Raw genomic sequence first — 15,004 nt, forward strand, 5'->3', positions numbered from 1 at the left:
GAAAACGTGTTGGATATAAAAGAGTGCCTAATGTCAAACTGCACCCTGTAGAAATATTGTGGATAGTCTGAGGTGTTGGACAGAGCTCCCCAAAAGCAGGGAAACCTGTGACCCCCACCTTCTGAGCAATCATTCCAAACCAAAGTTTTGGTATTCACGAGGGAAAATAATGCTTCTCCCTGTTGCTGTGTTTAAAAATCCATGAGTACAAGAAATTTATATAAAGGGTTTTTTTCTAGTATTGCCTTAAGAAGATTCCACAATGCTTTACAAATTACAGGACCATGTTGAAATAATTTATTTATATAGGTTAAAAATTTTTACTAGGATCATAGATGTTTAGTAATCTCAGACACCTAAAACAGGTTCCTAGAGTGGACTTCATGGAACACAGTTCTTAGAGATGTCAAGAAATGAGTACAAAAAGATGTAAAGGGTTTCCTTTCTGTAAGACTTCCCTGATCCTTTAATATGCTACTACACATTGTGCATTTTCTAGAGAAGGGTCTACTATACACTATTTCTCTAAGTCATTTAACTGTGGACCCTAAAACTCCCAGAGCACCTTGTGGCAATAATGGTCTCTACAGAACACATTTGGGAAAATGTCCATTTAGTCCAAAAGGATTCTGGGGGGGGGGGGGGGGGGGGAGGAGTGTGTTGGGGGAGAATCATTAAGCAATACTCAGTTAATAGCAAAACTCAGAATTCAGGTTTTTGACCCGCTAACCAGCTTTGTGAGTTCTGGTTAACTACTTTCTCAACAAAATACCTTCATCAATGTAGTTTTGCTCTAATAGTTCACATGTGGCCTACAGCAGCATAATGTAACTTTTCTTTCTGGAGAAAGTCATGGTGAAATCCAGCCTTAACCATCTCCAGGCTAGAGCCTTGTACTGGGCGGGGAAGATGGAGTACAATGTTTTTCCCACAGATTGGAAGACCCTTAGGAGAACTACTTCAGGAATCAGTGCCATTTAGAAATGGTATGTAACTCCATCTAGGATAACTCTACCATAGATTGGGTTAGTAAGGTTTCATAGAAAGTGCTTTAATTTTATACATTTTAAAATCATTAACTATAAAACATAATTTCTGAAATGTTGCTAACTTATGAGCATTCTGGAGACTTCCTTAAAGTTCAAATATTGTTATTTATATCAACTTTCTATGTTTATTACTATTTTTCCCCACCACAAAGGTTGAACTTTCCTATCTCTGAAACCACTCTGAATTCTTTAGAATCATAATGTTTGACCCCCATTTAACGTGGTTGCTTTTACTCCTGACAGGTTGCAAGCTGACAAAAAGAATGAATCTTTAGCTGATAACGAAGTGCTCTGATAAGGCAAACGGTGAGGGGAAGGGTCTTTGATTCTCAAGAATTAGAATAATAAGCAAGCACTAAATAAGATTTAACACAAACTATTAAGTATTACACTTATGTGTTTTCTGGAAACAGTAGGGGTCTGGCTAGAAATTTCATGAACTGTAGGATGCTCTTGGGAAGATATTTTTAGGCAGATACACACATACACATATAAAACATTTAGGATATGACAAGGGAGAGATTTCTTTTTTTTTTTTAAAGATTTTATTTATTTATTCGACAGAGACAGAGACAGCCAGCGAGAGAGGGAACACAAGCAGGGGGAGTGGGAGAGGAAGAAGCAGGCTCCCAGTGGAGGAGCCTGATGTGGGGCTCGATCCCACAACGCCGGGATCACGCCCTGAGCCGAAGGCAGACGCTTAACCGCTGTGCCACCCAGGCGCCCCAAGGGAGAGATTTCTAATCAGTAAGGGAGGAAAGGATGAATGATCAAACCACAAAAACATGCCAGCTAGTTGGTTATTTCAAAAACAAAACAAAATAGAGGTGCCCCTGCTCAAATTACATTCCAAAATAAATTCATGTGGCTTTAAAAGTTTAATGTAATAAAAGAAACCATAAACATACCAAGAGGTATAAACCAGATTTAATGTCTGCATAGGTAGATGGGGGCTTTATAAACCTAGTACCAATACATATGTACAGCAAAAAACACAAAAGAAAAAGTTAAAGGCAAACCACAAACTGACACCAATATTTGCAACATGTATAAAAAAGGGTTAATATTCCTAAAACAAATACTCTCATAAAGCAAAACAAAATGGTGAACATTCCAACAGAGACAGGCAAAGGACAGGAAGAGTCAATTCACGCACACAAAAACTCATGAAAATATTCACATATTATGCAAGTTCAAACAGGAATAAAATGCTACCTTATATATAACAATTAGCAAAGAGATGAAAAAGAATGATGATATCTACCACTGTTGAGAGTGTAGGNNAGGGAAAAGAGTATTCTTATGTGAGATTGAGAGTTGTTACAATCTCTCAAAACGCAATTTAGTGATGTCTGTCAGAACTCTTTCACAGCCCATAAATTTCACTCAAGGAATTAACACTACGGAAATTATCGCAGAGGTATGAAAAATGCATGTACAAATATATTCCTTAATGTTATCCAGTGAAAAACTGGAAAAATCTAACGCCTAAAGAAAAAAAAAGGGGTGGGGCGCCTGGGTGGCTCAGTCGTTGTGTCTGCCTTCGGCTCAGGTCATGATCCCAGGGTCCTGGGACCCAGCCCTGCATCGAGCTCCCTGCTCAGCAAGAAGCCTGCTTCTCCCTCTCTCACTCCCCCTGCTTGTGTTCCCTCTCTCGCTGTATCTCTCTCTGTCAAATAAATAAAATCTTTGAAAAAAAAAGAGCAATAATACTATGATGGAAAACTCTGCAACCAGTAGAACTGGCAAGTTTGAATTTATGACATTGGAAAATGGTCGCAATATATCTTATGTGAAAACACCAGGTCACCAGAAAGTGTCTAGATTTAGTGGAGGGATGTGCTAGGGCAAGAGGCCAGCCCAACTGCTGAGGAAGCACGTGCCAGTGCTAAGAACACCTGAAGTAGTGTTCCGTTTACACACATGAACAGCATCCAAAATTAAAGAAAAATCTGAGGAGAATTGAAGAAAACCGACAGGATGAAAGAGGAGAACTGAGAACAACCAACAAAACAACTACCGCAGAGGAAATGAATAAAAATATAATTCACTAAACAGAATTAAAACAAACAAAACCTCTATTTGGTATCCTCAGAGAGATTAAGAACACTGCAGCCTTAAAATAAAACAGTCTACCAAAAAAAGGAACAGCTGGAGAACAAAAAATCTTGTAAATTAAAAATATGATCACTGAAAAAATTCACTGTATAGGCGGGATTAAAATTAGATACTGTGGAGGACCAAGATTTAAATCTGAAAGTTAAATTCAAAGAAATCTCTGAGCACAGTAAACAGATCAAGCAATGAAAACACACACAAATAACTGTAACATAGCCAGTTCCCGAGGGTTTAAAGTCCACCCAATAGGAAGTACAGAAGGTAGACACAACAAAAGTAGTAATATCATAGAAGAAATTACTACTACACTGAAATAAGACATGCATCTTTAAATGGAAAGTTTCCACAAAATGCCAAGTAAGATTAATAAGATTAATAAGATGAATAAGAAAAGACTTACAACTATTCACTACATCTCTATCTTTGGGGTAAATACCCAGTAGTGCACTTGCTGGGTCATACGGTAGCTCTATTTTTAATTTTTTAAGGAACCTCCACTGTTTTCCAAAGTGGGTGTACCAGCTTGCATTCCCACCAACAGTGTAAGAGGGATCCCCTTTCTCCGCATCCTCACCAGCATAGATGTGATCCATATATACAAGGGAATATTACTCAGCCATCAGAAAGAATGATTACCCAACATTTGCATCAACACGGATGGGACTGGAGGATATTATGCTAAGTGAAATAAGTCAAGCAGAGAAAGACAATTATCATATGGTTTCACTCATTTGTGGAACATAAGGAATAGCAGGGAGATCATTAGCAGACAGAAGGGAAAAATGAAGCAGGGGAAAACGGAGGGTGAGATGAACCATGAGAGACTATGGACTCTGGGAAACAAACTGAGGGCTTCAGAGGGGAGGGGAGTGGGGGGGATGGGCTACCCCAGTGATGGGTATTAAGGAGGGCAAGTATTGCATGGTGCACTGGGTGTTATATGCAAACAATGAATCATGGAACACTACATCAAAAGCTAACGATGTACTGTATGGTGACTAACATATCATTAAAAAAAAATAGCAGGTACATATTAGACCCTCAGTAAGTACTAGCTGAATATATACTTAGTCCAAGTATTCTGAAAAAACGAAACTTTTATAGCCTAGATTAGTTTGAAGACCCACACTGAATACTTGTTATTAAATATATATGTATATCCATATAATATAGCTATGTTAAAACATTTCTGGATAGAAAATAAAATATTGGAGGTAGAAATTAAAAAAAGACTTTCAACTAGAAACATACCAGTAAAATTTTAGAAATGACAGAAATTTTTTAAAAAATCCTGAACACTTCAGAGAGAGAAAAAAACATTCCTAACAAAAGGATGAAAATAAGATGCCATGAAACTTCATATCTAGAATGAACGCCAAACTAGAAGATAAGGGAGCAACTCCTTTACATTTAGAATCTGGGAGTGTATATTCATTTAAACTTTCAAAACAGGTATGAAGACAAAATAAAGCTTATCTTAGACTTTCAAGAACTCAGAAACTTTGCCACTGTGAGTCCTCACGAATAAACTGCTCAAAAAGAGATAGAGACCAAAAAGGGAAAATAGCATTCGAGAGGAAAACATAAGACAGAGAACAACAGAAGTGAAAAAAGCTAAAAAGTGAGAATTTTAGACTGGGATGCTTAGGAGGGGCCCCTCTGACAGTCTAACACCTTAAGGGTTACACACTTTTTTTTTTTTTTTTAAAGATTTTATTTATTTATTTGACAGAGATAGAGACAGGCAGGGAAAGAGGGAACACAAGCAGGGGGAGTGGGAGAGGAAGAAGCAGGCTCATAGCGGAGGAGCCTGATGTGGGGCTCGATCCCTCAACGCCGGGATCACGCCCTGAGCCGAAGGCAGACGCTTAACCGCCGTGCCACCCAGGCGCCCCAAGGGTTACATACTTTTTAAGCTCTCAAGTGAATGTGGATGTAACATATACACAAATCCTAATAACACAAATGCTGATTATTGGGTCTTTTGTAAACTAGCCTATGAAAAAGAATGAGATAATTATAGCAGGACAGATGCTGATAGCTTTTGGAAAGGTACAAGTAAGAACAGTTTCAAAAATGGGAAGGCTCATGGAGTGATAAATGATTTCTTTGTATTTGTAGCCAGAAGTTCAACAGATACTGTCTCAAGTAAACAAATCTAAAATTAGGGCGAGGAATATTTTAGAGACATTGTAAGGTTAACTACCAGCAGAACACAGGTGGGACCCCTCGGAGCGACTGCTTCGAGTGCACGGGTCTAGGGTTCAGTGCCAGAGGTGCGAGGAGGTCGGGGGGAGCCTTTTAGTTTTCAACCTGTACTGTTTGAGTTCCCTTCTACTGTGATAGGCCTTGCTTCTGTAATGATAGTTTTTTAAAAAAATGTTATGTCATTTTTATTAAAAATTACCTGTGCAGAAAAAAATATAGAAGGTTATCAACACGTTAGAGTTATTGTCTCAGGGTGGGAGAATTACTGGTCATTTAGTGACCCCTTCTCTTCCTCCAAGCACCTAGCAAAACACCTGGTACAAGGATGGAGAATGATAAAAGAATATTAAATCAAGTTTTCTTTCCCAACACCAGTGGATTAAGACATGTAGGAAATATTGGCCTAACATGGCTGCTAACAAGATTCTATGTTTTTTAAGTGTTCATTTCATTACTATCATTGAGGGGCTTTTAGGAGTCAGTTCAAAATAAAATATAGAGTCAATAATTACAGATATATGTATACATACAAGCCGGTAATTTAAATTTACATTTAAAGAAGCAAATCACATTTTATACGATAGAGATGTTCAGAAAGGCAGAATTTTAGTCACTAGAGACAGGTGAATTCTTATTTTAGGCCTTAGGCCTTGAACTTGAACTTTCTATATATCTATCTCTTGGCATTAAAAAATTAGCTGTCACATTGAAAAAGGAAGTTCTGGCCTAGAAGATGGAGTGAAAACTTTTAAAAAGTCATGCAATTTATAAATTATGTTATGTAGCTAAATATGGTAGAAGTAGTAACTTGAGGGAAGAGACCAGTGCTCTAGTCCTGGCTTGGCCACTAAGTACTGTGTCATCTTAGCCAAGTTAGGTAACTTTCCTGTGTGGTCCTAGCTTCCTTATCTGTGAAATGGGGAGGCTGGAATAGTAAATCTCTATGGGCCCATCCTCTTCTCAAGTCCCACAATTTTCACGAATGTGTTCTTTTATGCTCATACTGGCACAGCAGAAAGTCCATTAGATTAAGTTTCAAATTCTGAATATCAACTTCGACTTATTTAACTTGGGCATATCCTTCAATTGAAACTTAACTTTTCAATTAGTTATTCTTCATAGCGGCTGAAGCTCAAATGTGATAATGCGTGTGAGAAAGAGTGAGCATTTTACTGTGTTCTGGGCACTCACCTGAGTGTATTACCCGCATTATTTCACTGATTTCTAACACCACATGAGATAGACCTTTATCCTCATTTACAGACGAGGAAACAGGTTTAGTGACCAAAAGTCATGGAGTCAGGAATCAAATCCAGGTCCGTCCAATGCCAGAATGTACACTCTGATCTCCTTGCTGTACACGTTGTAAAAGGCTGGAAGTATGTGTGGTAGACACACAATAAAGTGACCCCAGTGAACTCTGCATTCTGGTGTTTACCCCCTTGCATGATTCCACCTCCCCTGAGTGTGGGTGGGGCCCGTGACTTGCTTTCAATTAACAGAATACAGCAAAAGTGATGGATTTTACTCCCTAGATTATATGATGTTATATGAGACTGTGTCTTGCTACGAGACTGACACTGGAGACTTTCTCCCTAGCTGGCTTTGAAGAAGCATGCTGCCATACTGTGAGAGGACCATGTGAAAAGGATGTGTGAGTGGTCTCTAGCAACTGAGAGCAGTCCCTAGCCTACAGCCAGCAAGAAACTAGGGAGCTCAGTCCTGTCACCTCAAGGTGAAGGATTCTGCCAACAACCTGAATGAGCTTGCAGGTGGATCCCCCCCAGTTTAGCCTCCAGATGAGAACTCTGCACAGGACCCACCTAAATTATGCCTGAACTCCCAAACCACAGAAACTCTGAAATAATACGGTGTTTCTTTTACCTGTTGAATGTGTGACAATTTGCTACACAACACAGAAAACCAATTAGTACCTTTACTCTGTAAGTATGAAAAATGAGAATTTGGTGTTCTCTTTGGATTCTTCTTACTCTCTTAACCTACAATATCCAGTCCTTAGTACTCTTCTTTCAATCCCACTGACATTTCACTAATTTATAATCTTTGATCTGAGTTATTCTGATAACGTAACTTTTCTATCTTTACTTTCTCTAACACCTATTCTATTTTCCACCTTACCAGCAGACTCCTATTTTAAAATCAACTGAGTCATATTGAAATAAGTATAATAAGTCAGTCACAGAAGAACAAATACTGCCTGACACCACTTATGTGAGGTCTGTAAAATAAACAAACTCAGGGCGCCTGGGTGGCTCAGTCGGTTAAGCGGCTGCCTTCGGCTCATGTCATGATCCAGGAGCCCCAGGATCGAGCCCCACATTGGGCTCCCCAAAAAATCTTTTAAAAAATTAAAATAAAATAATATAAAACTCATAGAAACATAGAAGTAGAATGGGGATTGCCAAGGGCTGGGGTGGGGGTGGGGAAAAAATGGGAGTTGCTAATCAACAGGCATATAGTTTCCATTACACAACTTGACTACGTGATAGAGATCTGCTGCACAACACTGTTCCTGTAGTCAACAAACATGTGTTGTACACTTAAAAACTTGTTAAAAAGGTAGATTTCATGTTATCTGTTCTTACAAAGCATTTTTTTAAGATCTATCATAAAAGAAAAATAAGAAGGTGTCCTAAACTGGACAATAGCTTTTTCTGCAATGTCAGTTAACAGTTGATGTTGCATTAATGAATTTAAAAGTTTATATGTACTTTTTTCTTATCTTACTACTAATTACTGAGTTTAATCACGAACAACTGCTGCATATACATACAGACTGAATCCTATCCAAGAGGAGGCAGGACACAATGGCTGAGTGTACGAGTCCCAGTGCGCCATGCTTCAGTTTCCCCATCTGTAAACAGTGACGATAATAGTGCCTGCTTTTCCACTTCTTATGATGGTCATGAGAAATAAACATGTTAATATTTATAATTTTTTAAAAACAAAACAAACTTACAATGGTTTCCTAATGTCTGGAAAATGAAACCCTAAATTCCTAGCATGGTTTACAAGGCCTTCTGAGTCTCTGTCCTTAAACCTCTCTCCAATCTCTTCTCCTTCTACCCAACCCAAATGAGTCAAGAGTAAACAACAACGTCAATGTCCAAACTTAAAGTTAACAAAGGACTGACTGATCATTTGTGGCAAAAGTTGCAAGGAGTGAAAGGATTTAAACTTATATTCTCCTTTGTGCTTCCATATAAATTAGGGTTATCCCTGTACACTGTTGCTGAATTTATTCTAAAATTATAATGATAAATCTAAGGAACATGAGAGAAAGTTAAGTTTTTAATGGATATAAAAATTAATGTTAAATATTTTCATATAAAGCTTATTACAATAATATGGTACCTGGTAATTAAAAACTAGCACACAATTGTGGATATTGCTGCTATGAACACTGGGGTGCAGATGAATGGATAAAGATGTGGTTCATATATACAGTGGAATATTACTCAGCCATCAGAAAGGATGAATACCCACCATTTGTATCAACATGGATGGAACTGGAGGGGATTACGCTAAGTGAAATAAGTCAAGCAGAGAAAGACAATTATCATATGGTTTCACTCATATGTGGAATATAAGGAATAGCATGGAGGGCATTAGGCGAAGGAAGGGAAAAACGAAGGGGGGGAAGTTGGAGGAGGGGACCAAACCATGAGAGACTATGGACTCTGGGAAACAAACGGAGGGTTTCAGAGGCGAGGGGGGTGGGGAGATGGGTTAGCCTGGTGATGGGTATTAAGGAGGGCACATATTGCAATGAGCACTGGGTATTATATGCAAACATAAAAAACTAATGAAGTACTGTATGGTGACTAACATTACATAAAAAAAAAAAAAAAAACTAGCACACAACCTCAACATAATTCACCTGTATTTTCCACTCAGTTTAAAGACACTGCATTTAAAAGAGTAATTCCAATTCTTATGATAACCTATTTCATGTAAAAATGCTTTTCCTATGCTAAATTTTTAGTGGTAAAGTCAAATTCATGCTGATGAAGTGTAATTTTTAAAAATGCTATTTAGTTTCTGCTTATCCAAACTACCCCTGCTAATGTCTTCAAGGCCTTCCTGAGAAGACTAAGAAATCACCCATTCTCCATCCTGACCTTCTTGGATTTTGTCACTGATGATGACCAATTGTTCTTTAATGATCTTAGCATCAAAGCCCAGAGAGCCTCTCAGTCACCTCAGACTCCACACTGAGCATGGAAGCCCAACGTGGGCTCAGTCCCGTGCCCGTGAGATCATGACCTGAGCCAAAATTGGGAGTTGGACGCTTAACTGACTGAGCCACCCAGAAGCCCCCCTCAGTCACCTTTTATCCAAAGCCCTTGCTGCTCTCACTGAATCTGTCCTGTAGGATCTGTTTGCTCACATGAGCTGTAGACACCAAAAGATGATTGCTTCAAACAGATTTACTTTCCCTTCCCCTAGTTTTGTTTTTTTTTCTTCTTTCTATGTCCACATTCCCTACAGAGAACTGGGTCACTTCTTTCTCCAATGGTTCCTTCCACTTTGATAGAAGGTTAGAGCCTGCATGATAGCAAAGAATTTTCCATTAGCAAACCAAGAGAAAGAGTCAAAAAAGTCTTATTGCTGGCCAAGTTGGTAGTAATCATTTTATACTCTCATTTTACAGATGAGGGAAGACACTTCAAACATCAAGTCACTTTCCCAAGGTGACATGGTGAATTCCTGGCAGAGAAGAAAAAAAATACACAGGCCTTCAGATTCCCCGCTTGCAGCTGAATTACCCCAATGTGCCTCATGGTATTACTGGGTTTCTGCCCTTAAGGACAGCAGACCAGATTTCAGGGGATCTTAGATGTACTTTTATTATGCAATGGACCTAACTCTACCCTTAGGCCAATGATTTCTGTATTTCTTTTTAGCTGTTAAATCCCTTGCTCAAATGAAATTTCACAGAGAAACACTACAGATTAGATAAAAGGAATGCTGATTTGGTCACAACATAGCACTGTTAGGCCCCATTTCCTCATTCAGAGGGGGCTCTGGGGGACTCTAAACACCCTGCACAACAGCTTGAAAGCCATTGCCTTAGCAGGCAACACATTTTCTATTACAATTCTATTTTTCCACAGCACATGATGAGAGAGGAACAGTGCTGCCCAGCAGACATTAAAGAAACGCCAGCTTGTTAAACCGTCACTGAGGCTACGAGGGAAGCGTGTGCTTTTAACTGTGGCAAATGTTTACTGATAAAAATATTTTCTGCTAACTCCCTTTAAGAAATATAGTTTATTTTTCCAATAAATTTCAGCACTATAATGATTCCGATGGACACAGAATTTTATAACTAAACACATTTTCCTTTTCACCTTGGTTACTAATAACTAACACTTTATAATAACAAACAGCAACTCTCACTTTCTTATTTCTCCATCCTTACTATCTTATGTTTCTCTCCTTATTTTCTCTTTATTCCAGGGTCTTTAGATACCATTCTACTCTCTTTTTTTTTTATTATCCTGCTATATTGTACATATCCCGAGAAAGCACCAAAAGTAAGTTTTTGAAGCAAGACATTATAAATTAAGAAAAATTTTTGTAACTTTTTATTACTTCAACAAGCATTTTACAAGACACAATACTGGACAATGATTCTGAATTTTTTCAAATGTTGAAATATGTTAAGAGATTTAAGGAATCGTAGAGCACATGTAATTATTATTCTGTCTGTATTTATATTCAAAAGTAGTAAAAAATGGAAAATGCATTCTTTAGGTTTCATCTTAGAGTTAGTTTGCTCTGAGTAGGCAGGTTACAGTTATGTGATTAAGAAAAAAAAAATCACTCTGATATTTTTAGGAGTGGCGGTTGACTAATCTTTCTAATCCCCTACTCCCTCCTTGCCTATAACCCTTATATAGGTCAACAAAGCTTAATAAAGCATTAATGGAGAAAAGAAATTAATAGTTTTAAAAATCAGTTTCTAAAATAAAGAACACTTACATGAAAATTTGAACAAGAGTTTGTTTTTATGAGATCTTGATATTTGGAGAGAACGTTCTAGATGTTTTTCAATTGTAGCTAATGGGGTGGGTCTCTGTCCCCTCAAATCACAATTTCTGGGTCTTACACAAGGAAAATGCTAGCATGAGGGGGAAGTACTGCAATTAACAAAGAAAAATGATTTTTCATATTGAATGATCAATACTGGAGCTCAAATATCAAAATTACTGAATAGAGGCAATAATTATTGTATTGCATTAGGATTTTTGGACATACTTGAGCGCTTCAAAAATTGTGGTAAAAATATATATAAATAAAATTTACCATTTAACATTTTCAGGTATACGATTCAGTGGCATTAAGAAGCACATTCAAATGTGTAGCCATCACCGCGATCCATTACCAGATCTTTTCATCATCCCAAAAAAGAAATTCTGTACTCATTAAAAAACAAACTCCCTAGTGTCTCCTTCCCGCCAGTCCATGGTAACCTCTATTCTACTTTCCATCCCTATGAATTTGCCTATTCTAGCCTCCTCAGGTAAGCGGAATACCTTACTTGTCCTCTAAGTGCTCTGTGTAGGAGGAGGACTTCTATGTTAGGTTATTTTGCCTTCTTTTTGAAATTGAAGATGTTCTTACTTACTTCACTTCGTTAAAAAGTTAACAGAATTCTACACAGAATACATGTCTAAGCTTCTTATTTTTTGAATAATATGTAAATGTACACAAGGAAAATAATCTCCTAAGTAACAAAGAACTCTAACTTTTCAGGAGGGTGGTATAAGAAAGAAAAATTTAAAAATTACAGTCCAAGAAAAGAAAAAGCCACAAAAGGATACCAATTACTACAAGATGTGTAGATATTGGACAGTACTTAAAAGGCATTTTTTAAAAAATTGCGTTGCATTTAATTAAACATAAACATTAACCCAGAAATGGAATGAAGTCACCAATGATTTACCACTACATTGTATGCATTTTTAAAAGAACCTGAAAAGCCAAATACCTAAACGATTTCCAGGTGGTAGAATTACAGGTGATTTAAATTTCTTCCTTTTTTGAGCTTTTCTATTTTTAAATTTGCACAGTGAACAAGCATTACAGTGTAATTAGAAAACGTGTTATTTTTAAAAATCACAAATGATACATTTAAGAATACTTTTATTGTACCGTTACTTTAAGACAAGGGAAAAAGAAGGTAATTACCAGGTTAAATAAGCAGCTTTCTTCTAGCAACATCAAAAAACACTTTATTAGCAGCAATAAAATTATTATAAAAGACAAGAAAAAAGTTTCTTTCTTTCATATAATTGTTTCTAACGGTTGCAGTCAGATCACACTACAGTATTTAAAATTAATTTATAAAAGTTGTAACACTGAACTGCATATATAAAACCAAGCAAAAAATACTGTTAGCAATCTTTCAATTTCAATGGAAACACTGCTGAGAATCAAGACAGCAATCCAGGAAAATGCCAAACTTGTGTTGGCTCTCATGAAACCATGTTCACTGCAAGTATCTACAATCACATGCAGGCCACTTATGAAGGACATGGGCATTTTCCTATCAAAGGGAACCCAGGATGTGCTGACTCGGGCAAACTATTCTCTAACACATCTATTAGTCCACTCTGGGGGAAAGTCCCAAGAATTTCAAAGGAAAATAATTAACAGGGCAAATGTTCCTTCCCAACCTTAACTGTATCTGTGAAAGCTACAAATAATTAAGGCCATCAAAAGAAAAAGAAGATTAATCAGTCATCAGGAATAAGATTAATCAGATTAATTAATATGATTAATAGAGGGGAACCTGACATAACCAGAGGGATGCATCCTTATAATTAAACACACATTATGAGCTCAGGCAGGCAAAATCACAATCTCTCTGATTCTGCTGTTCTCTTTGCAAAATGTCAGGAGCTGAAATTGAACAATGGCTCCTAAATCTGGATATGAGGTTCTTAAACAGAGAGTCCAAGAGTCCCCTTCATCACACCAATTACAAAACTATCTCCAGGGGATCTGTGTTCAAGGGAACTGCCGAGGGTCTGCATTTCAAACCAAACCAAATCCTCAGGTGACTGAAGTATTAAATTCATACAACCACTTCCTATCAAAAGATGAAGTGAGGCATCTCCTGTTTGGCAAACACAGCTGTGGGAACTAAATAAACAACAGAGATATTCATAGGCAACACTTCTGATGCCAATAGAATTCGTAACAGCCTACTCATTTAGTAAAATATCACTTATCATGTGGTTTTTAGTGCTGGTATTTACTACCAACTAGAAAACATGCACTGATTCAAGATGTTCTCTTTCTGTCCAAGGAGGATCTATATCTATCTTTATCTATATATAAAATATATATTAGGATATATACATATATATATAAAATATATATTAGGATATATACATATATATAAGTATATACAAATATATATTATATATATTTAACAGAGTACAAATACTCCACAGTAGGTGCTCAATCAATATTTGCTGAATTAAACTAGACTGGGCAAACAAATCAGTAATCATCCGCACAGTCAAAAGCAAATATTTAAAATAAGTTAAGCATTTGAATGCCTGTTACTCTCCAATTCTCTATCAAAATAAACACACTGTTGCCATTTTGAGTACACAGCATTCTTGAAGTGAGGGGGCCATAACAGAGTTTACTTGGGTAACATGGCAAGAAAATTATTAACCAAGGGCCACTTAATGTAAATACCCCTCCTACCAACATTTAATTGACATAAAAGAAGTAAATTATGCTGAGAGAAGCCAATTGTTTTGCTTTTTTCAAACCAGACTTAATAATTCATTGCTTTTCTAAAAATAAGTTTCTAAAAAGCTGAATAAGGTTTAAGTTTGCATTTATCAGGATAATAAACAACAAGTCTTATATTTTAGTGATGCACTCAAACATGTTAATGATCCTTGGAAATATGTGTCTAGAAATATTTCACTGATAAATACATGTATCACAATATACTGATATAAATATCCTAATTAGAGCCACATGTATATGTTTGCCAAAATTCTACTTTTAAAAATAATGTTCTTATTCAGGAAAAGGCTTTTACAAGGTTACAATACCCAGTAAAAAATATTCCTAAAGCCTGTCTGTTCACAGCTTTTCACATATTTATTTATTCCTCTTACAGCACAGCACATGGCACACAGTAGGCACTCAATGACTATTTACAGAATCCATGAATTTAAACCCAGTGTCATAAATGTCCAATCAATAATACAAAAATAACCAATTTAAAGATAAAAGTTTGGAGCCAAATTTTATGCATATATCTCACTCTGCTAGATTTTCAGTATTTCTTCCATTGGGTACAAAAAGGATTTGCAATGATTTAGAATAACAACATATCTATAATGGAAGAATTACAATGAATATGAAACTAAGATCATAAGCCACATAGTAAATCTTCACATTTAAGACAGCACATTTTACATGAGCTTTGAAAATGCTAATTTTGGGGTCTCATCTTAGAGATTCCAATTTAATAGGTCTCTGATACAGAGCTTAGAAAGTTTTAAACGTTTGAAACAAGCATCTCTATGATTCTGAGGCAGCTGTTATTAAGAACCGTATTAGAGAAA

General features: G+C 36.8%; 1 protein-coding gene across 5 annotated transcripts in view; it reads right to left on the bottom strand.

Annotated features, from left to right (window-relative positions):
• Positions 1-15,004, bottom strand: part of MSH3 (mutS homolog 3) — a 187,935-nt gene that overhangs the window by 14,682 nt on the left and 158,249 nt on the right. The window lies entirely within an intron of this gene.

This window comes from Ursus maritimus, unplaced genomic scaffold (assembly GCF_017311325.1).
Source record: "Ursus maritimus isolate PB19 unplaced genomic scaffold, ASM1731132v1 scaffold_5, whole genome shotgun sequence".
Taxonomy (NCBI): domain Eukaryota; kingdom Metazoa; phylum Chordata; class Mammalia; order Carnivora; family Ursidae; genus Ursus; species Ursus maritimus.